This window comes from Lagopus leucura, unplaced genomic scaffold, assembly GCF_019238085.1.
Source record: "Lagopus leucura isolate 7727_CA_CO unplaced genomic scaffold, USGS_WTPT01 Super-Scaffold_73, whole genome shotgun sequence".
Taxonomy (NCBI): Eukaryota; Metazoa; Chordata; class Aves; order Galliformes; family Phasianidae; genus Lagopus; species Lagopus leucura.
This window is the reverse complement of record NW_024962252.1, coordinates 36883117-36907346: the sequence shown is the minus strand read 5'-3', so window position 1 is coordinate 36907346 and position 24230 is coordinate 36883117. Positions and strand designations below refer to the sequence as shown.

General features: G+C 40.3%; 1 protein-coding gene across 1 annotated transcript in view; it reads right to left on the bottom strand.

Annotated features, from left to right (window-relative positions):
* The window catches only part of ARMC2 (armadillo repeat containing 2), a 95288-nt gene that overhangs the window by 59671 nt on the left and 11387 nt on the right, over positions 1-24230 (bottom strand).

Here is a 24230-nt window from a genome sequence, read left to right as displayed (position 1 = left end):
CAGGGCCTAACCACTCTCCTAGTAAAGAACTTCCCCCTAACATCCAACCTAAATCTTCCCTCCTTCAACTTGGATCCATTTCCCCTAGTCCTGCTAATATCAGCCCTTTTGAAGAGTTTACTCCCCTCCTGGGTGTAGGTTCCCTTCAGGTATTGATAGGCTGCAATGAGGTCACCCCGCAGCCTTCTCTTCTCCAGGCTGAACAAGCCCAACTCCCTCAGCCTGTCCCCATAGGGGAGGTGCTCCAGCCCCCTGATCATCTTAGTCGCCCTCCTCTGGACCCCTTCCAAAATCTCTATGTCAACATGACATGGAGAACATGTATTTTTCCAATGGGAACTAAAAAGTTCCATGTTAGTACCATAGTGTTTTCTCAGCAAAACGCTGAATTCCCAAAAACAACAGAAAATCTGTTTCTGAACACCTGAATATTTATAAAATATAGTAGTCCAAACAGGAATTCAATAATAAGCCTTTTAGAGAAACTTTATTTCCAACGAACTTAGGAAAAAAAACAATGCAAGTTACTGATTTTACCAAGGAAAGCTTTATAATAAGTCTGAGGTGTTATTATCAGTAACTGATTAGCAAAGACCCCAAGCATATCCAAACAAAGACAACACTAACATAAATTATCAACCCAAACTTTCAACCAGTTTTTTGTTCTGCTGCATCTTCCATCAAATGCTGTGAGCAATGGAAGACCTGCTTCAACAGTCTCTCAAAACTCCCCAAAAAATCACTGGCTATCCTGGTGCAGGTTTCTGTAGATATCATTCCTGTAATTTTGCAGCAAACCTATCATGAACTTTAAGCTATCAAAAATTCACAGAATCACAGAACGGCCAGGGTTGGAAGGGACCTCAAAGATCATGAATCTCCAATCCCCCTGTCACATGCAGGGCCACCAACCTCCACATTTAATACTCGATCAAATTCATTCAAATTCATTTTGTGTTTCAAACTTACCTAAACATAAACTTGTTTCTGCACCATCTTCTATCCACGCGCTTTGTTAAAGAGCCAACAGTAGATCAGAAACTGCTTTCTTGTTTATTTCTGAACTATCATAAAATGGCTGCAGTGGAAAGGGTCCTTAAAACCTACCCAGTTCCAACTCCCTGCCATGGTCAGGGCTGCCACCCCCGAGCTCAGCTGCCTAGGTCCCATCCAATCTGGCCCTGAGCACCTCTAAGGATGGGGCATCCACAGCTTCTATGGGCAGCCTGTGCCTGTGGCTCACTGCCTTCTCAGTAAAAACAGTTCTTCCTAACATCTAACCTAAATCTCCCCTCTCTTAGTTTAAAACCACCCCCCCTGGTCCCACCACTATTGAGCCACTTAAAACATCATTCCCCTCCAGCTTATAAGCTTTCCTCAAGTACCGGAAGGAACCATGGAGAAAAAGCCCTATTTCTCTAGTTTCTTAGTTCATTTCTTCCTATCCACAATTTTAAGTTTCCAGCTGCCTCTTCTGTTCTTTCTTTCAGGATGTGCACATGCTGGCAGTCTCTTTAATTAATACATAATACAACCCCCTCAGGTTAACCACACAAGGTCAAATTAAGCAGCACCAACATCTTTCACTTCAGCATGCAGAACAGCAAAACACAGGAACAGATCAGGAGCCTGAGCCTGTCAGTATTTTTAATCTTTCCTATTACAATTAATACATTAGTTTTCCTCACTGTAACTGTAATTTAGCTACGATTCATACTCTTCCTCCTATCATGATTCAAGAGCATTAAGTAAGGAATTCCTGTGGAATTGTGTTTGGAACAATTATACAGCTATTTCTCACTGAACAGGGAAGGTAGACCACCATTCCCTATTCTCCCAGCTACTAACAAGTCAAGGTTTTGACCTACAAATTGCAGGCCTTATGTGTAAGGACATAAGGGCAACGAGAACCACGTGAAAAAAAGGAACAGAAACAATAGTAAACTGTATTCAGCGTGATTCTACACATCAGAAATGTGAAGAAATTCACATTTTTTCTTTTTCTGGTCCATGCATTTCTAGATGTCCTGCTGAATTTTTAAGATTAAATATCTTACATTCAATCTCTAAAGAGTGCTATGTTCTGTAGCTCTTGAAGTCTCGGAGCTTTGACATTGGAACACCATCAAATCACAATGGTTGGAAAAGATCTAAGATCATCCAGCTCAACTGTCAATCATCCCCATATGTCCACTAAAATGTGTATTATATTGCATTTACACCCATGTTCTCCATAGTTGTATTAAGAAGCCACCTGAGAGATACAGTTGGAAGATAGCCAACGTCACCCCAGTCTTCAAAAAAGGCAAGAAGGAAGACCCAGGCAATTATAGGCCAGTCAGCCTCACCTCTGTCCCTGGAAAGGTGATGGAACAGCTTGTACTGGATGTCATCTCCAGACAACTGGAAGAAGAGGAGGTTATCAGGAGTAGTCAGCACGGGTTCACAAGGGGGGAGGTCGTGCTTGACCAACCTGGTAGCCTTCTATGATGTTGTCTCTGGCTGGGTGGATAGGGGGAGAGCAGTGGATGTAGTCTACCTTGATTTCAGCAAGGCATTTGATACTGTCCCCCATGACGTCCTTATAACAAAGCTGAGGAAGTGTGGGATAGATGAGTGGACAGTGAGGTGGGTTGAGAACTGGCTGACTGGCAGAGCACAGAGGGTCGTTGTTGGTGGTGCAGAGTCCGGTTGGAGGCCTGTAACTAGCGGTGTTCCTCAGGGGTCTGTGCTGGGTCCGGTCTTGTTCAACATCTTCATCAATGACCTTGATGAGGGGATAATGGCCACCCTCAGCAAGTTTGCTGATGATACGAAGTTGGGAGGATTGGCTGACACGCCTGAAGGCTGTGCTGCCATTCAGCAAGACCTGGATAGGCTGGAGAGCTGGGCAGAAAAAAACCGGATGAGGTTTAACAAAAGCAAGTGTAGAGTCTTGCATCTGGGGAGGAATAATTCCATGCACCAGTACAGGTTGGGGGATGACCTGCTGGAGGGGAGCTCTGCAGAGACAGACCTGGGTGTCCTGGTGGACGACAGGTTGGCCATGAGCCAGCAGTGTGCCCTTGTGGCCAAAAAGGCCAATGGCTTACTGGGGTGCATTAAAAAGAGCGTGGCCAGCAGGTCAAAGGAGGTGATCCTCCCCCTCTACTCTGCCCTGGTAAGACCTCATCTGGAGTACTGCGTCCAGTTCTGGGCTTCCCAGTACAAAAAAGACAGGGATCTCTTGGAAAGAGTCCAGCGGAGGGCCACGAAGATGGTGAAGGGCCTGGAGCATCTCTCCTATGAAGAAAGGCTGAGTGAACTGGGTCTGTTCAGCCTTGAGGAAAGGAGACTGAGAGGGGACCTGATCCAGGTCTATAAATATCTAAGGTGTGGGGGGAAGAATGGCGAGGCCGGACTGTTTTCAGTGGTGAGTGGAGACAGGACAAGGGGAAACGGCTGGAAACTGCAGCATAGGAAGTTCCGCACAAACATGCGCAAGAACTTCTTTACAGTGAGGTGACAGAGCACTGGAACAGGCTGCCCAGGGAGGTGGTGGAGTCTCCTTCTCTGCAGATGTTCAAGACCTGCCTGGATGCCTACCTGTGCAACCTGCTGTAGGGAACCTGCTTTGGCAGGGGGGTTGGACTCGATGATCTCTGGAGGTCCCTTCCAACCCCTACAATTCTGTGATTCTGTAATTCTGTGATACGATGCATTTCTGTGAATCAGTACCATCTCTGATACAACTACCTTCAGCTGTAAATGCTATTACCAACTGCAAATCATCTATCCTAAAAGTACGTTCATTTGTAAGTTGCAATTAAGATTTCCAGTATAATAATTTTTATTTGTCTTCACTTCTTATCTATTTAACTGGTAATAGAACTTTTCAACTATAAGCTTAACTACTAAGTTCTACCATTTGGCCACTGTTTGGATCATGCTTCCAACTCATTAAGAGTTAAGTTTTAATAATTAACATTTCATAGGGTACCTATGATTTATCTTGAATGCCTGACTGAGCTCACTCTGCTGCTCTGGTGTATCACATTTCCCTTCTGCTGCTGTAGGAGTGGCAGCTGGCAGGTCTCTGCTTTCAGGCAACCAGCAAGAAGGACAGCAGTGGGCTTGGGAGCTTTCATGAGGAGGGGAAGCCCTGAGCACAACTTAAGTTTAGCACCAATCCCATGACAGCTTAATTCTTCCTAATTTTGGCATATAGTACTATTATGCACATTCAGAATTGTAGTACTGATAGGATACAAGTGTATTATTAATTGGTATCCCATAATTATTAGCCAGAAAATGTAATAAAGCACAGGGAAACAAGTAAGCAATGTCATAAACTAGATGTATATATACATGATAAGATAAGAAAGGTTATTATTTCTTGCAAGCAATTAAGAACCATGGAAATTCTTTATCTGAATTTGGCTGCTGTGCCAACATGGTGTGCCATCACAGACAATACAACCACTGTCTCTTTCTCAAAAGGCCAACAGAAAGATTATTATTCCCTATTTTATCATGCCTAAGGCTGAAACATTCAAGTATCAAGCAGCTGCTCTGCTGCAGCAGCGCTCCAGGATGAAGTTTCACCTGCTCTCTCCCATCCCAAACCCCAGAAGCTCTGAGCAAGTAGTCTAAGCTAGCTATATCATGCCAGTTTCCTTCCAAGTAGTGTGGGAAGCAATGAGTAGAGAGCAGTAACACAGGATGAAGGAAGGATGACAGCATCAGCTGCCTAGATTGCCATCTAGTTTTACTCTTGTTTGTTTTGTTGTTGGTTTTGTTTTGTTTTTAATGAGACTATTTCTATTTGGTTTTTTATTTATTGGTAAGATTTTCTATATATACACTTCTCAAAAACTCTACTTATGCCTTTCTTTAAAATACAATACCTTAGGTAAAAATCAGAAATAATTCTAATTATCTGTGCCTCTTTTTGAAAATCCAGCAACATTCCCATTTTGCTCGCTAGTCCAGCAGGTACACATAAACGCAATGTTGCAGACTCAAGATCAACATAACTGGCATGTGCAGATCTTGTCCCTGCTGCTGTCACCATTTTCCAGGTAGCCTTTAACTTGCACAGGTGATGCTCCTCTCTGTCTCTCATCAGCCTCTGAAAAGCTGTACTCAGTCTCTTGCCTTTTCCTCTCACTTGCTTCCTCCAGAGGTCTTGTCTTTACTGTACAGAAAGATTTGAAAGCAGCAGATAACAGTACAGGATCAGAGAGCCCCAGCTCAGAGTATGGTTCAGAAAACCCCAGATCAGACCCAGCTATCACTAGCAGTGAGACAGCTGCACCCTCACAGCACTCACTGTGTCAATCAGCAAAACCTGGCTGAGTGCATCAGGACAGCAGTCAGCGCCGTGCTACGTGTAGCTCAGATCTCAGAAACGGGATCATTTAACCACTAAAATACACACAGAGCTCTGGGCGCTCACTACGCTCAGCACTGTGCCTCAGAGCAGTACCAGCTTCAGGCTTAAAAAAGCACCAAATCATCACAGCAAAGAAATAACCTTCAGCAGACACCAACCTGATCTGGAAGACCAAAAATGTTTCCAAAGCCTACTAAACAACCACGCTGGATGAAAACGAGGTATGGCGGCGAGCTTTGCCCCACCGGTTACAGGCAGCACACACTGCCTCACCGCACCAGCGAGGAGAAAGTCCGTGCTGTAGCCACCAGTGTCCTCACGGGTGATGAGTGAACCCGCAGCCCGCCTGCCAAACCAGCACTCTGGGGTAGTTAGCGGGGGGCGGCTGCCGCCGGCAACAGGCGCTGCCCTGCGGGCTCCCCTCCCGCTCGCCGGCTGTTCCCATGGCAACCGCACACATCATGGCCGCCGAACCGCGGGCAGCGCGCCGCTGACGGACGGGCCCCTCACTCACCGCTGGCAGGGGACGGCGGCCCCGCCACAGCCGTAACGTCTCACTCGCTCCCTCAGAGCACCTGCGGGAGTGGAGGGGAGACGCCGCAAATGCCGAGACATCGGGACGCTTGCGCGGGCGCATGCGCAGCACGCCGCGGTGGATTGAGGCGTGCGGGGCCATCGCTCTGGCGGCGCGGTGTTGGTTGTGGCGGACGCGCACGGGAGAGGGGCGGGGATAGGGGTCCTGCTTCAGGAAGGACTCCGCGGGGGGGTTCAGATGGGAAGCGCTTCTTTAGCCCTGGCTTCTTTATTCCCTAGCTTCTTTATTCCCTAGGCTTCTTTAGTGCTGGCCTCCACTGAGGACCTAGTAACAGGTGGCAATGAAATTACTTAGTGGTGACAGAAGTTACTCATTCAGGTAAAGTTGTTGGAGGTGTGCCTTTATATTGCATTCTAAGTTCAGATTTGTACTGATTGAAACGAGTGTTGTTAAACCTTTTTGACACAGTAAGCTATAGGAGCTACAAGCATTGGTCATGCCAAGGTGACCAAATCGTGGCATAGCTGCATCTGCGAAAACCCAGCTCATGCACCAGTTTCAGAATGACTTGGTTTGGGTGGGGACTTAAGCCCAACCAGCCCCAGCCTCTGCTGTGGGCAGGGCTGCCACCCCCCAGCTCAGCTGCTCAGGGCCCCATCCAGCCTGGCCTTGAGTGCCTCCAGGGAAGGGGGACCACAGCTTCTCTAGGCATGTCACTCAACTCCAACAGCTTCTAGTTAGCACTATTACGTCTCCTCACATCTTTTTCTCTGAGAAACTGAGAAATGACTGGTTTCCTATTCTTCCATATTGGGTCTGTGCTACACATATGCACATGCACATATGGCAGTGATACCCTGTTCTTCAGGATCCCACAGGCTGGATAGCTTTGCCATACACACATGCGCACGTGTGGTTGGGTGGCATGAGGGGGTCGCTGGCAGTGTGCCCCCCAAGCTGTCTCCCAAGCCAGACCCCATTGATGAGACCCCATTTTCCTGCTGCACCAGGCATCTTCCTCATGGGCCCCTCGTACTGGCGTAGGTAGGTAATGTGATCATGGCCCATATCAGAAGATCTCCACACATGTAACAGCAACAAAGACAGCCCTGTTACAGTAAGCATGTTGTTTGTGACTGACAAGAACAGCCTTTGTTTTTGGTGGTGCCCAGCAACTGGACAACAGGCACAAACAGGAACACAAGAACTTCCATGCAAATGTCAGTTAAAAAATCCACTGTGAGGGAGACAGCACCAGAGCAGGCTGCCCAGAGAGGCTGTGGAGTTTCATTTTCATTCAAGACCCACCTGGACACCTTCCTGTGTAACCTACTATAGGGAACCTATTTTAGCGGGGAGGTTGGGCTAGGTGATCTCCAGAGGTCCCTTCCAACCTCTACAATTCTGTGACTCTTCTTTACCTTGCTCTGAATGTATTTTGAATTTATATAAAATCTGCTATGTGACAATGCTTATTATCTGTGAATAACAGAAAAATCTAAAAATAATAGTTTCATCTGATCAAGGTTCTTCCTTGGTTCCCTTAGAATAAACTTAAGATATATCAGAAAGCATGTATCTCCAAATAAGCTCATTTTATGCATAAAGTTTAAGTTAGCAAGCTGTATATTTAAAATTAGTATATACCGATATGTCTTATTGACTTAAACTTTCTTTTGCTAATTGCTTCTGCATGATATCATTTACTTTCTCATGTTTGTTAGAAAAAAACCCTGCTGTCATTTTAAATTTAATTCATGTTCCTCAGTATTGCCAAAAACTTGTTTCACCCCTTTCTTCTAGAACAAAAATGCTCTTCTTACAGTCCTGACAGGAACATGATAGTAAAAAGATCTCCACATGTAATCCTATCAGGTTTCCATAACATATGCCTTCATGTCTGCTGGCTTCCACTTTATCTCCAATTATGAGATATCTAGTCATCCTTCTTCTCCAGCGAAGTTCAGTACCTCAGAACTAACTAAAGCCTTGTTAGTGCTGTACTTGCTTTTCTTTTTATATCTCTCCTTAAACACCCAAAGAATGAGGATGTACATTTGTGTGTGCATATGCTATTTCCAGATTATACACAGTTAGCTCATTCTATGTTATTTTGTTCTCAACCTTTCTTTTATTGAGATAATAGATATGAAGTTTCACAGGAACATCTGTAGATCTGCTTCCTAGTAAAGTCAGTTTGAATCTCTTTTTACCATTATCATTGCATCATTCTTTAAACAATTTTTAAATCCACCCAGTTAAACCAACTAAGCCATCCTTCTTGACTTCTTTAATGCTTTGCATAGGCATATTATTTCTCCTCACTATTTTCTAGGTCAACAATTGAAGAGTTAATTTTATGGTTAGTTGTTTGGTTGTTGTTTTTTTGTTGTTGTTTTTGGCAATTATAGCAAATTTTTCTCTCCTGATGTTTCTCTGCTATGTCTCAGTAGCAACTTTCTCACTTAAATCCCTTTCTTTATGTGCTTTTTATTGAATGAACTCTCAGCACCTCTTTTAAATGCAGATACTTAATTAAATCTTCATGTTTGCAGTAACCTCCTTTTAGGATGGAAGTGTCAACAGAACATATATACTGAGTAGGTCTAAGAAAGTCAGTTTTTGCTGAAGAGACTGTCGATGTATAAACAATGTGTTCTGAGCAGTTCTGCCTAACTGAGTCATGTTCACTGAAATTACTTTCAATGTTTGAAAATCATGAAAGGGATTTTGTGTTGGTATCCAGTCTCATTTTCAATCCAGCTAACTTAGATTTATCTAGAAATTTATCTGAGTATCTAAATATACACGGCCTATATTTCAATGCAATTCGAAGTTATTTAACAGTGTTAAAAACTTTGCATATCAAATGTTCACTGACCACACTTGCTACTTCTTGTTGCTGACCAGTAATAGCAGCCCTCAGTGCAATTTCACCAACACAAGCAGCAATACAATCCCCATTTCCCCCTAATTTCTTTCTTCTTTTTTTTCAAAACAAAACAACCCTACCTCATATCTGGATAAAAATCTTCCTTTTGTATGCAGTTTTGCATAGACCAGCTGGTATATCCTGTTAAATAAAATATGTGTTTCGTATCACTTCTACCTCATTTCAAAGGCAGGTGAAGCAGTTCATTTTACAGCACTTAGAAACAAACCCAATGTTAGGTAACCAAATAAGTTTTAATCAAACAGGTTTATGAAGGTCTCCTATACATGCAGCAGGGGAGATCTGTCAAGAGTAGAATCACAAACTTATAGAAACACCATGGTTAGAAAAGACCTCCAGCGTCATTCAGTCCAACTGTCCCCCTACCACCAATATTTTCCCACTGAACCATTTCCATTAGTACAACATCTGAATTCTTCTTGAATGCCTTCCAGGGATGTGACTTAACCCTGGGCAGCTTGTTCTAGCACCTGACCACTCCTGTAAATAAATTTTTCCTAATATCCAACCTGAACCTCCCTTGGTGCAAATTGAGACCATTCCCTAGTCCTATCACTAGTTATGTGGGAAAAGAGGCCAACTCCCATCTCATCACAACCTCTTTTTAGGTAGCTGCAGAGAGCTATAAGGTCTCCCCTGAGTCTCCTCCAGATTAAACAATCCCAGAAAGACCACTGGTTATATGATGAGATAACTGGCTTGTTCAGAGGGACCCAGACAAACTAGAGTCATGGGCTTGAAATAGTTCTCAACAAGTTCAACAAAGGGAAATGTAAAGTCCCACACAGGTGGACCACAGCATGCTGGGGGCCTACTGGCTGGATAGCAGCTTGGCAGAAAAAAACGTGGGGGTTCTGACAGCACCAATTTGAACACGAGCCAGCATTATACCCTTGCCACAGAGAAGGCCAACAGCCTCTTGGGCTGCATTAGGAAGAGTGTTGCCAGTAAGTTGAGGGAGATGTTTCTTCCCCTCTGCTTGGTACTGGTGAGGCCTCACTTGAAGTACTAGGTCCACTCATGGGCTCCCCAGTATAGGAAAGGAATGGACATACTGGATACAGACATACATATATAATAGTACAGCAAAGGACTACTAATGTGATTAAAGGACTGGAGCATCTTTTCTATGAGGAAAGGTTGAGAGCTGAGAGTGTTCAGCCTAGAGGAGAGAAGGCTCAGCAGGATTTCATCAGTACAGAAAGAAGGGGAATGGTAAGGTAGTGGAAGCCACAACCAATGGAAAACCTAAAAGTAGAGATAAGATCTAATGTCAGGTGAAGAAGAAGAAAAGGCAGTTTCTCTTCCTGCAGTAAGTTCCCTGAGTTTAGTCCTCCAAGGTGTTCCTTTTATGACCAGCTTGTCATGCACTCCTCATTATGATTATGCATTCATTAGACAGTATAATAGCTGGAATACTGCTCTCATCAACATAAGCCCATGGTGAAAGATACTAAGAAAAGGATAAAGAGTTTCTGGGAAGAAGACATGGCTAGAGTAAAAACCAATGAGCAACAGAGCCCCTTAGGAAGCTCTCCAAACACAGGTAGCTGATTCAGGAAGGGTATTCACTGTAATATGGCCAGTCTGCTAACATAGTGATGGGGTTTACTTCATCAAAAGTTTCTAAATAAGCATTCCTTGTCTTTCCTCCTAACTCATTCTCCTATTACACTGTATCTAGCAGCTGCTGGTGGGGGAAATGCATATAAAGAATATTGAAATATCAGTACTGGGTGAAAGTCCAAGAAGGCAAAAACAGAACTTCATAGATCACAAAAAGCAATGCAAAGCAATGAGTGAGTAGTTTCATCATTTGCAAAACACACTTGCTTTAAACCAATAAAATGCTGTATCTTTGGAACAAACTCAAGTTGCTTCAGATGATTTTTAGGAACAGCAGTTCCAAATGAGTGAGTGCATGTTTCCAATAAATAGTTCAGCTAGGACTTTCTGAATTATAGACATGAAATCTAAGACAGAACAGTCCATGTGCTGCCTAGCACATACATAGACATGCCAGATCTTCTGTGCATGTGTTAAGCAGAGTATCCATGAACGTGTCATAAAATGGATGTGTCCAGAAGACATTGCACTTACTGGATGTATGCTGCCTGCCTGCACACCACAGATGCTGTATGTCCATACCACGTCAAGGTCACTGTGCAGGTACTCTGGTTACGTGTGGCTTTCTATGCAGATCTGCAGGTTCCACACATGCCTATGGTCTTTAAGCTCTACGTATTTTCCAGCCATTTATATATTCTACGTATATGAGGGCTATTTATGAAATGCACTTGTCTGTAATACCCGAAAATGTCATGGGAAAAACCAAAACCCTATAACTGACTTTGCACTAAATTTGGGAAAAGGACAAAATTACACTCAGCAAATGAAGGAACCCTGTGAAACCCTATGTGTTTGTTTGTTTGTTTGTTTCAGGAGACTACGAAATTACAGAGTTTTGTGGTGGATATTTCCGTTATTTTTTCCTGTTACATTGTTTTGTTTTTTACCTACAGCTTGCCAAACCTGCCTTGTCTCTGTTGCCAGAGTTGGCTATGTAACATCATTAATGAGAACAGGATAGATGGGGAGGCAAGCATGGGCTTTCTCCCAAGCAACACTGATGTAAAATACTGTCTAGAGAGATCACCATGGAGAGGCACCACTTTCATTTTCTGTACTCAAAACAAGATAGGACAGAATTGGATATAAACCTTATTTACTGTTCCCCCACAGCTAGCAAAGTCCATCATATCAGGTTCACCTCTTATTTCCAGTATATTACCCAGCATGAAGAGACCTTGCAGCAGGAAATACTTAACTTTTTGTACATCACTGGAGACAGCTCCCCAAGTAATGCCAAAATGCCCACATCAGCACAGCTTTCCAAAAAGTTGGCACCACCTCGTGCTTCTTTCTCCTCATTAAGCAGCTCCTAAATCAGAGTGGATATGTTGGCATGAGTTTAATATCCAACCCTGAATGTTCCTCTCTTCCAGTCCTCACAGTATGGCTCAAAACTTCAAGTTGTTCTTGAAAAGCAGTTTAGCAAACACTTACTGCAAATAGTTAGCTACCATTCATTGTCTCTATGTTCCATTTGTCCCCAGTACCCAATACTTTAGGCTGCTCTTTAGATAAGAAAAAATGCTTACATCTGCCCTAAATGAACAAGAGAGCGATGCTGTTTGATACAATCTGGGCTTCTGGCAATGAGAAATCAGCAATATGGGAAAACAGCACATGTAAAAATAGGTTATTGAACAAGATCAAAAAATTTTTGAAAATCTGACCCAATATTTACACAGAGTTTATGATGCAACTGATGGTATCTCACAGTATACAACAGCAGCTCCACAATATGCTGCAAGAAATTACCAGAAGGCAATCTACCAAACATTGCACAAGGTAGTCTGGGTTAGCCTCTGATAATGCTGCCATCTTCTGCTGATAAAAGCCTGATGCTCTGAGGACATCTTGCATCTTTAGAAACAGCCAAATGTGAGCGCATCCTGCCAACACAGCAATGTCTATAGCACATGCCAGCAGAACTTCTGCCAGTAAAACTTTCTGGTTCAAACAAGGCCAGCAGTGGCCAGGCACAGGCATGAGGACCCTGGTGGGCAGGCATCCTTGGGGCTGTTTGTACAGGAACAGCAGTATAAGAAGCAAGGAGAGAGACCTGTTGCCCTTCTCACCAGCACCCTACAGATATCCCCATAAATCTCTATCTCTCTGTATGCTCTTGTTGCTGGCCTTATTTGAGAGGAAGGCAGTTCTGCTGGCAGAAGTTCTGCTAGCATGAACTGCTGACACTCAACAGTTGGTCTGCAGAGGTCTTCATCTTTCCAGTTACACTGGCATTACACAGCACTTCTCTCTGGGCTGCAGTGCAAATGTCCAGTTTTGCTGTATTTCCTCTTTGCTACCAGCAGTTCCCTCTCAGCAACATTGTGCAGATGCAGCAAACAGAGCTTGCAGGAGGTCATTCTCTGCTAAATGATTACAAGAGGCCATTTACAGTGTTTTGGAAAAAATGAGATTGCCTTCACTCTTCTCAAATTAATTAGCAACACAAATGTAGCGTTAAATGCAGCTGAGATAGGTATAAGCTTCAGTCAGTGTGTAATAAATGAAACTTTTAACTGCAGGGATTTTTTTTTTTTTTTTTACAAAAGATTACGTACTACAGTGACAGTCATTTTGCAAATAGCATACTGATGGAAAAAATATATATATCAATGACAATTATTGAGAGATTTTCTTTGATTTTGCTGACACCAAACTCTCTTAAGTGGAAAAAGTTAAGACATGGGGAAGCATGAACAAGGCCATGAATTTCAGTCCAATGTTTCCTGCAGGAAGAATGATGTGGCTGCCCAAAGTAGGGAAATTAGAACTTTGAAATTCACACAGGATAAGAATTCACAAGCAATGTTGTCTCAGGCATAGATATCATCTCCTCCAGGGAGGCTGTGCTCTTCTGAAATAGAAATTAAAGACTGGCTAAATAGTAAAACTGATTGCCAGGCTAAAAATAACTCAAATAATTTTCTTAACAAAGAGAGTGAAATGCTAAAAAGCAATCAAATTCATCACTATATTCATCAGCTACTATTGTAAGTGGCTGTTATTAAAGTTTAGGTGACTGTAGCTATTAAATAGTTCAGAGTTTAGAAGACAACAGCTTCAAAAGTTTATAACTTCTAAGATCCGAATATAAGTTCTTCTAGGGCTGAACTGTATTTCCTGCAAATATAAAATTGAAGAAAGCAGTTCCTACAATGGTGAAATTGAGTCTTGGGGATTATTTTACTAAGAATTCCACAAGGGTACATCTTCAGTTGTATTTTTATTCACTACCTTAGAATAGGGAGTTTGTTAATAACATTTGCTAACGACACAAAAGTGAGAGACATCATTGATATGGAAGGGGATGGCAATATGATACAGGAAGACGTGAATAATCTTGGGAGCTAGGGTAATAGAAACAGAATGGAATTTCATATTGTAAAGTACAAATTCATGCCCTTGCGAAGTAATACAAATTTCTGTCATAAGTTGCAAGGTCATCAGTTCAGAAACAAGGACACGCCAATTGTTTGTAGATTTCCAAGTTAACCAATGGCTTCAGATGCTACGGGGATACGAAAAAGGCAGATTTGATCCTTGAATGTACTGGGCAAGATGTTTCCAGTAGACAGGGTAAGAGTGTCACTGGAGAGAGAAGGATGCCGAGACCCTCTGAATGTCGGTGCCCCACAAAACGTGTGCATTCAGACAAGAGGGATCCTGATGGGTGCAGAGGAGGGTCACAAGACTGATAAAAGGAAAACCCGCCCATTGCATGGTGCATGGCTTATTTGTTCTACCAAAATGAAGGGTAAGAGGCACTCTCCATAACTTCATTTCAAAGACATGAAGAGCAGTTTGTTCTAAATGACACTGTTGATACAAGAACAAAAAGGCATGCTGACCTGCAACATTCCAAATAGAATTTTTTGTAAGGGTTTAAAAGAGCTTAAAGTGGCTGGAGAAGTAAGACTCTGAAATGGCCTCCCACGAAGACTGGAGGAGGAGGTAAAAACGTGACTGTATTAAAAGCTGTATATACAGAATGGTGTGAAGTAGTTGCCTGAAGTAGCTCCATGCAATATTCCTATGATCAACTTCACAGTCATTTAGTAGCCATTTAAAAAAAATGCTCTACATTAGCACAAATTAGATTTTTTTTTTCAATTGGTAAGCCAATTCGTTTTTTTTTTGTAACACAAATAGCAGTACCATTTCCAAAGACACACTGAATACATGTGGAATTTTACACTTCTAGTTACAGAAAAACGAAAACAAACCAAACAAGAAAACCCATTAGTATTATTTCCCACTCAGGTGACACTGAGGTTCTTATAGCATTACTTTTTTCCAGCAGATCATATCCTGTAGGGCCAGTGGCCTTTCTTAGGCAATGGCACTGCCATGTGCAAGCTCAGGAAAAAAGCAGCATAACAGAGAGGGCCTTGAAAAGAGAGCAACTCTTTTTGCTGTGTGTGTGTGTGTGTGTCTGCGTGCTTTCTCTGTTATGGTTTGTTGTGCAACAGCAGTAATCTCTATTGCTTCGTAGCATATTCACAATAAATGGCTTTTTAGATTGATTACATGCCTCAACTTTGCTTTGGCTATTAATCAATCTCAGCAGCTGTTTATTGCTTTGTATGTTACAAAGCAATAAAGATTATCCCTTAAAGAGCTGTTAATGCCACATGGAAAAGTTTGAAAACCATTATTTTTAGAAATAGTACTGCTGATATATAATTTTCTGGCTTTTCTTTCTTTCTTCCTTCCGCGTTATTTTAAGAAAGCTCATTGCTTGTGAAACACACAGCCATGTGTCTAACCATCTTTGTTGCTTTATTTGGATTCTTTTATATTGCTTGCCTATCCTTCCTAAATTGCTGAACGTAGTTCTTCATTGCTGACAATGGTTTGTGTAATAGTCCAGATTTGCTTTGAGTCAGCAGTGGATTCTGCATATAGAGGTGGCATCCCCAGAACATCCTAGCATCCCACTCTTCCTCAATGATACTTTTAGGACTTGTCTGCACTAGAAAAATGAACTAGGGGAAAATCAGGCAAAAAGTAGACTTCCCAGGTAGGCGCTTTTTCACCACGATTAGTAAAGTAAGGAAAAAGGTATTAGAACAAGGACAACCATCTGGAGAGTGGCATATACAGAAATAACACCACCTGTAGAATGACATTGGCAAAAATAAATCATTTTGCTGCATGTGCAGATTAAATACTCAGAGATATTCAAGTTATATTTGTGTGACCTTGCAACTGTCTTAGATGCATTGTTAAAGTTAGACCACAAGCTCAGGTTCTGCAAACATTTTTATGGTTCTGTCAGTGCAGTCTTCAGTCATGATGTAATCAAAACCATTTCTGGTGGTGAGAAGCTGGGTCACATTTAGTCACTTTTTTCTCATGCAAGTATCAACAAAAACACAGCGTGCATACAAAGTTTTGTAATAATAATTGCAAAAGAATTGACTGTTGCCTTCCTTTTTCTATCACTTACGCTACGACCACTAATAAGCCACTTATCGATGCTGAACTTGGTTCCAATTATAGGAATGATGAATAAGTTTAAATATTCATTTAAATAAGATTGCAACACGATCGTCGATGATATTATATACAGAAAACGCCTGGAAATAAGTAGAAAGGTTTTCTCACATGTGAAGTAAAAAAGAGTGTCACAGAGTTGACTAGATCAATCTATGTCCAAAAAAACCATAGAACCATGACAAAGAGGAAAAACCAATACATAGAAAAGGGTGAAAGAAATTTGGCAACAGAAAGCTGATTTGATAAATGAAACGGAAACAGTGGAGAAGAGGAAATAAGTATGAAAGAGTGGATGGAGTCCCTCCTCTCGTAATTTTAATTGACATCTAGCCTAAGAATTTTTTAAATAACCAGAATGTTTTCAGAGGATACACATTTTGTTAGTAGGGGAACACAGCGCATTCATTCAGCTTGTGAGTCTTCAATTTTGTCAAAGTAGTTACAGAAATAGATCCTGAAGACTGACACATGAGAAAGGAAAAGACTCAACTAAGAAGGACTATTTTTAATAGCTATGTCAAGTGGAATGGATAAATAAAGTAGGTAACATGCCATGATGTGGTGAAACTCATGTGCATTTAGAGAACTTATTGTAGACAGAGGGTGTATAGTGGAATGTTACTTATCTTTGAGGCATCATCTGTCATCATCTCTTTGTTTGAAGAGAAGATACAGAATACAGACAGTGCAAAAAAAAATTGCTCTTAAATGATGCAAACATTCCTGTTCAGCAAGGTTGAATATAATCAGAAAAGCCAGAGTTGTCAAGTGCTGTGAAACATTAATAGTTTCAGTGTTTCATAAACAGAACTCTATTCTAGACCTAGTCTTTAAATGCAGCTGAAAAACCTCACTAAGTATGATGGAAGTAAAGTAGGTGCAAGTTGCTAAAAGCAACACAGCAACATGATCTGATTCAATTTCAACAACATAAATACTTAAAAAGTCCCTCATTTTGAAAGCTAAGGTTACGCTTCTTATGGCAAGTACTAGGCACAGATAGTGAGCTTTCATTCACAGCTGCAAAGTAACCTGGTAGAAGGGACGTTCCTAGCAATCTGATGAGACTGTTGACAAAGATCAGCACAGATACTTTTTTTTGCTGTAACCAAGGTGGTTATAAGTTTGTTCCTTTACTGCAGAAATCAAGCAGGCTCCTGTCATCAGACCGAAGTTTATTTGCTCAACACCACTGGTTTAAAAGTGATTGAGTCTTTCATGTGTTAAAAGGATTTGGCACAGATTCAAGCAATGAAAACTTGTCCAAGATGTTTAATTTCTCCAGGTACAAGAGGTCAGTCAGTAACAAGAGTCTTATTAAGTGTACTCCAGAGTCACGGTAGAAAAATGACCTCTCCAGTTTGGCACATGTTTAAATGCAGTAGACAGACAGGAAATAAGATAATGAAACTCTCAAGAGTCTTGCAACTGCTGACACTTTCATTCCAAAGCTGGAGTAATTTTGAAAGGTAGGCATATTTGGAAAGACAGACTGTGAGAAGCAGATGTACTAAAGGTACAAGAAACAGCATTGCTAGGTGGGAGTGGTTTTAAGAAATCCTTCATTTTTTCAGTCTTCTTTTTCACATCACATTTTTTAGACAGCTCTTTTCTAGACTTCAGCTATTGACTTACTACTTCTGAAGCAAGCCAGCATAAGAAAAAAAAAATTATTCAGTAAGCCCCAAAATACTTTCTAACATCCTCCTGTTGTGATACAAGCAGAACAACATAATATTAATTAATGTGAGAGCAAGTAAGGATCTCTTTTTGTACAGCTGCAACCCTAACACTACAAAGATGTGACAAAAGATAAGTTACTGCCAAGCTAAAGCCAGCCTGGTGCATTTTATACTATTGTGGTATTGACCAATAATCCTCCAACTTCCTCATATATCTATTTACCTTCAGGATCATATTTAACCACAGATCTAGGTTAACTCTAAGAATTTAGCAGCTTTTTGCCAGTGTGTCTATACAACATTTCATATTATGAAAACCTGCTCATGGCTGGACTCCAGGGTTTTATCTGTTTGCAAGTACAGCATAAGCCCAGCAGATGAAGTCCAACCAGGAAAAAAAAGGTCCAAAATGAAAAATAATTCTATTTTTTTACTTAAAGCAAGCTTTCTAACTTTGTGACTCTTAGAAGGTGATTGTAGGAAACTTCTCGAATAATGAGATTCTGCCTTATTGTCCAGAGGTACAAAAATAAGGACATTAATCAAGAACCAGTTCACTTCACTTCTGAAACAGTTGTGGGTTTCCCTTGAAAACTGACTACTGGTTAGTTTATCAATCAGGAATTCTGAAATCATCAAGTCCAACAAAGAAGTTCTCTCTTCATATGCTTGCAGCAACGTCAAATGCTAATAAGAAAATATTTGTTCTAGTCCCACAAAGTTCTGTGGGGACCCTGATCCCTGAAAAAGTATAAATTTCCTTTGTTAGGGGCATGTGTTTCCACACATTAAATATGAAACCTAACTAGACAATTGTTTTTCCCCATAAACAAAATAAGAACTTCAAAAGTAGCAATCATGCTCTAACGTTAGTACTCTGAGAAAAGAGTCATTGGGTATATAAGTCAGTTACAAGAATGTACAGGAATTATTTTCAAAAAAGCCCTTATTTTTACACAGCATTATTTGCTTAAAAAAAAAAAAAAAAAAAGCTGTTTTATACAGTTTAGTTTTTTTAATCATTCCAATGGTGAAACTTGAGAAAATAAGTTAACCATTTACAGATCATCATCACATAGTATTTGTTAGGACTGATAGTAGAAGACAGAGAAATTCTGTTGACCGTCTCTTGAAGGCCAGGACCATAATTCAAAGCCAGCAGAATGATTCACAAAGTGTTGTCATTTTGTTGTTTTTATTACATTTGAATGTGAAGAGTGAAATCTTCCCCCAGCAAAGATGACATAGTCAGAGGGAGATTCTCTAGCTTATGGCCAACTGTATAGGCAGTAGAGCCATTCCTTCCCTCCTCCGTATGCAAGATGCTTTGATAATTACCTCATGCTCCCAACACCAAGCTTTTGCAAAGCCCTTTACAGGATACACAGCTGGAGGAAATAATATTCAAGAAAAGACTTATCTCTGCTAGCAAGCACCTTAGACAACACTTGCACAAACCCGGAGTCAGGGAGTTCCCCAAAGAGTTCTGATGCTCAGAATAATGCTTCAACCTTCCCTTCTCACTATTAGCTCTTGCTACTGCCAGATGTACACTGTTGTAGCAGTTGCAAGCTTCCAAAACTACCTTTCTTTTTTTTCCAGCATACATACAAACATAACAAAAACAGAATTTCAGGCCTGGTGATTTTCGATCATTCCACAACAAATTGTACTCAGCAGAACCGTAACATATTTCATATAAAATCTGGTTTCATTTTTTAAACAAAATTAAGCATATATGTGATGGGACAGGAGAGAAATTCCATGCTATGAAACAGAAAATAAAATGTGCCTTTTGTGGAGGTAGCTGGCAACAAGAGAGGTCAGGTTAGTTAGTAAAACTGCATCACTTAAGTGACATTACAAGCAGAAAGACCACAGCCCACAGCTCCACATGGATTCTTGTCCTGTGTTGACTAGCTGCAAATTATTTGTGTAAGCAACAATCAAATAGCATCTCATGTTTTAAACATGCGGTGACAACTCCTTATATAATCTATACTTTGGAAGATTCCTGCACCCCTCTCTTTATTGTCTGTCCTAATCTTTCCCATTGCTGACATCCAACAAGCATGAATTTCTCTTTCACATCTGCATGGAGCCTAAGCAGCACGAAATTTCTGCAACATTTGATAATGGGTATCTGCCCTGTAGCACTAAGATTTGACTAAAGATGGCCAGATTTCAGAAACAACAAAAAAGGTTCCCTTCATTTCTCTTATTTTTTTGCATTTCAAAGGAATTTCTAATATCTTTCATTTCCTGTCCCCAGAGGAATACGGCCTACTGAGCTACAATTCCATTTTAGTAGCTCATCCCAGCTATTTCCAACAGCAGCATTTCTTCTGCAGTAATATTTATACTGAAGTAAAAAATTACCTAAATGTACCATATTTTAAATAATTTAAATTATGATACTGTCATTTTCTATAACGGATGGTACTTCAGAAAAACGATAGTCCATCACTGAAGCAATGTAAAGAAATTAGTTGTGATTGAGTGAAAAATTGAGTACTTTCCCTATGATTTAATAAGTTGAAGACAAGGTTTTTCATATAAAAAGTAAAATTTCACTAATAAATCTCTAAAAACAGCTTTTAGACACGTGCTCTATACTTTCAATAATACACTTTTTTAGATTAGTTGAGTCTCTTTCTGTTTTGTAATTAACTTATCAAGGAGTAATAGTCTAATTTGGAAAAGCTGACTGGGTGACAGAAATACTATTTGTTTTAAATTGGAAATATTTTAGCATTGGCCAAGATTAGACTTCCTTAAATTATCCTTTAAAAACATTGATTTCTAATACAGCATTTCCTTTTCTCAATAAAATAGAAATATGTGTTCACAGGAAGCTGTTTCTAAGGAGACACTGCTGAAAAATAAAGCCATTCCAGTAACAGTAATCCCTCTCCAACGAGTAGCCAAAAAGACAGCATCCATTTAATGCTACAAGTTTGGTGCGTAGTCTTTTTTTTTTTTAATTATTATTATTATCTATCAGACAGAGACTCTTAAATGTTCAGTAATATTTGTATAAATGAAGAACACTCCAGTTCTATATTTTGATATAACCAGGAAGTTAGGTTACGTTTTTATTAGGCCCCCCAAATTAGGGCCTGATAAAAACATACAGCATACTGTTTATCAAGAGAAAGAGTCATATAATGCACAGCATATGACCAATGCCATATGAATAATGCCACTTGTATATTTCAGTGCTATTATTGAGGTAATACGGAGCTAAATGTAATGTTTGAAATAGCTTTTACCTGTGCTAACCTCATACTATATGGTTAATATTAGATGTCTCATTAAAGCTATTTATTCTCTTTGGAAATTAGAAGTTAAAACATTCCTGAGCAGACCAAAGGTCCTCAAAGCTTAGTTCCCACTTCTCCACAATGGCCTACTTGGGCGTGCTCACGAAAAGCTCGTTAGACATAACAATTGATGTCTTCCAAGGCATATCCTTCAGCTCTCAGTATTCCCAAGCCAGAAAACTCTTCCTAGACCATTGTATAATAGTCTTCAATGTACTTGTCTTCCAGATCTCTTTGATTTTATTTTCTTTTAAACTCATATTTATTATCCTAAGAGAATGTGTATTCTACATTCAGTTCTACATTATGGGAAAACTAAACTTCCTTTTGTTTCAAGCTTGCCACATGAGAATTTTACAGACTCCCACTCAGTTCTTTTACAGTGCAAAGCTGTGCATAACTGCTCGCTGTCTGCCTTTCCCTATACCAGTCATCATCTTCAAAGATCTCTTTCATACTACCCCCTCAGTTGTCCTTTCTTCAAACAAAAAGAAGTGTTTGTCTGGTCTGGTAGTAACACTAATTTAGAAACCATTATTCTGTATTGAAAAGTTAAGATTTTCTAAAATTAACCCAACTCTGTTGATTATTTTTTTTTTCCCCTCATGCAATTTACTCATGGAATCCTTCTGCATAATTTTACAGCTGGTTTTTTTATTTTAGTACCCTAAAAAAATTCAGTATTATTACTGAAGCTCATGGCTTTGTTCTTCACCTTTTTGACACCACTTAGTAATAAAATAAAATCATGAATCCCAAGTGAAACTGTAGCAAATCTCTGTTGTGAAGGAAAAACAAACAAACAAACAAAAAACCCTCATTGCTTTACAATTACTGGTCTATGGAAGATTTTTTCCTCTACCTCATCATGATTTACCACCATCAACACAATTTTCTATAAGGCTTTACTGTTGGACTCAAAACTCTTTTGAAAAGCAGAGTGGATCACTTTCAACTCCTTGTTCACCTTTATACATTCATTATAAAGAACTCAAGTAGGTTTAAGTAGTATAATTTCTCTCTGAAAAACCCATATTGACTTTTCTTATTATATCCACTTATTGCAGACACTTTTTTCGGTTTTGGTAGCAGTTTTACTTCATATTCTTAGTACAGAAATCAGATATACTGGTTTATGCTTACCAAACACATGGAAAAACCTTAAAAAAAAAAAAAAAAATCCCAGATCCTCCACTTTCTATCATTGCCTTACTTATGCAAATTCAAGTGGTACACCACAAAAAGCAAGACAGCACTTTGGTATTTTAGCAGGAATTCAAAAATAGATACTGTCAAATCCAGGAAATTTGCACATCTCAAATCAAATTTTTATCAGTTTGTTCTAGTACCTTTTTTTAGCGAGAGGTTTTACCAGCTAAAGTTATTACTGCTGAAGAGATGGACCACTTTACCTCCCACCCAAGTTTTTCTCCTTGTTTTGTGTTGAGACTGACTCCCATGGAGTTGTGGGGATAGGGAGGTGATCTGATTAAGCTGAAAACCTACCCTATCCAAAAGCATCTGTTTTTGCCAAAAAAACACCTCTGTCAGGGAGCTGACACAGGTGAACACGTAAATGTAGGTGCACTGGTACTGCTGGCTACAGCTAGCACAGGAGAAGAATGCAGCAAAATAGACTGAGGTCAGCCTAGGCTAATTGCAAAACTGCATCCTGATACTTCAGCTGGAGGTAGTTTCCTGTCATTATAGTTTTAGTCATCTGTGTGCATTAGGGATTTCCAAAGAAACCCACACCAGTGTAAGATTTAGTGGTGCTGTTGAGAAAGGAGATTGAGTGATGGCCTCCAAGAGTGCGGGATACCTCCCTGAATAGCACCACTATATATTTAAAAAAAAAATAAAGTATTCTTTCGCTCTCTCTCAGGCACAAAAGAAATATACTTTGTTAACAGCTGAGGGAAGTGGGAACGATGTCCGTTCATCTACGCATTCAAATGGGATCAGACAAGACACTCTGAATAGGACCTTCCTCCCCCCCATCTACTTGAATTCTTTAGAAAGAAATTAAATCCACCTTAGCAGAGCTTTCAAGGGTTGCATGGATACTGAGAACAGGTATTAAAATAGTAGAATGAGACTTCTGCTTGAATATTTGTGTAATTTTGGTTATAAAAACTACGCTTAATTTAAAAAAAAAACATAAGAATTCTGCCTATATATGGGCTGTTTACTGTATTTTGTTCATTGGCCTGGGACCATCTATAAATAGCAGTTCACCCCACATTTGCTCAAGCATGCATATGCATACCTGTCCTTTATAATAGATATATGCATACATTGCATACATATGTACTTTTTAATTACATAGAAGTTGGATGTAGTCATCATCCAGATGAAAGAGTGCTGCAGACGATCTTCAATACCAAGTAACATGTAGTATGACTATAATAGAGTCCCAGATTGCTCTTCAGACTGAGTTATTTCCATGTCAAATAGGGATGTTAATATAAGCCAGACTCTTCATACAGTACAGATAGAATTTAGGCTATGATTTGTGGGCTTGCAGAATACTGGAAAGCTACAGTTTAGCAGAAAGAAGATTGATGAGAAAACTCATCTTTATTATCAGATCTACTTCTAGTTACGGTCCTAATTCAGTGAAGCACTGAACAGTGCGGAACATGGTCACAAGTAAATATTTAATTTCTGTATCCTGCTCTGTTATTTCCATGTTACTTCCAGAAATCTGCATTATGATTTTTGTCCCTATGAAATGCTGGGGCCTGAGATAGGCCCTGAATCTAAGTTGATCTACAGATGAACCTCACAACCTAACAGCATATCTAATACATGTAGTATTAACTGTACATATAAATGCTGTTTATCCATATTTTGCCATGGCAGGAGGAGTATGTATATTCTGGTGTTTATCTACAGAAGCTCTGTTACAGCACTTCTTGAGCAGTAATAATGGTTAAATGATATCTTTCCTGATCACAAGAGAACTTTGCTGTAATCTTTGTTACCTGACTAAGCATGTATGCACGATCCTGGGCAGACAGTTAGTCTTGCCAAAGAGGCCTGTGGTACACCAAAACAGATAGCACAACTTCCTTGGCTCCTTGAACCCTGGCCAGGTTTGGGGGGAAAAAACCAACAGGAGAACGAGGAAACCAGATAACCCACCTGGCTGTTACATTTATTTTTTTATCCAATGGTATAAAGGTATAAACTCTGCTTGCAGAGTTTTTGGAGACCTCACCTACAG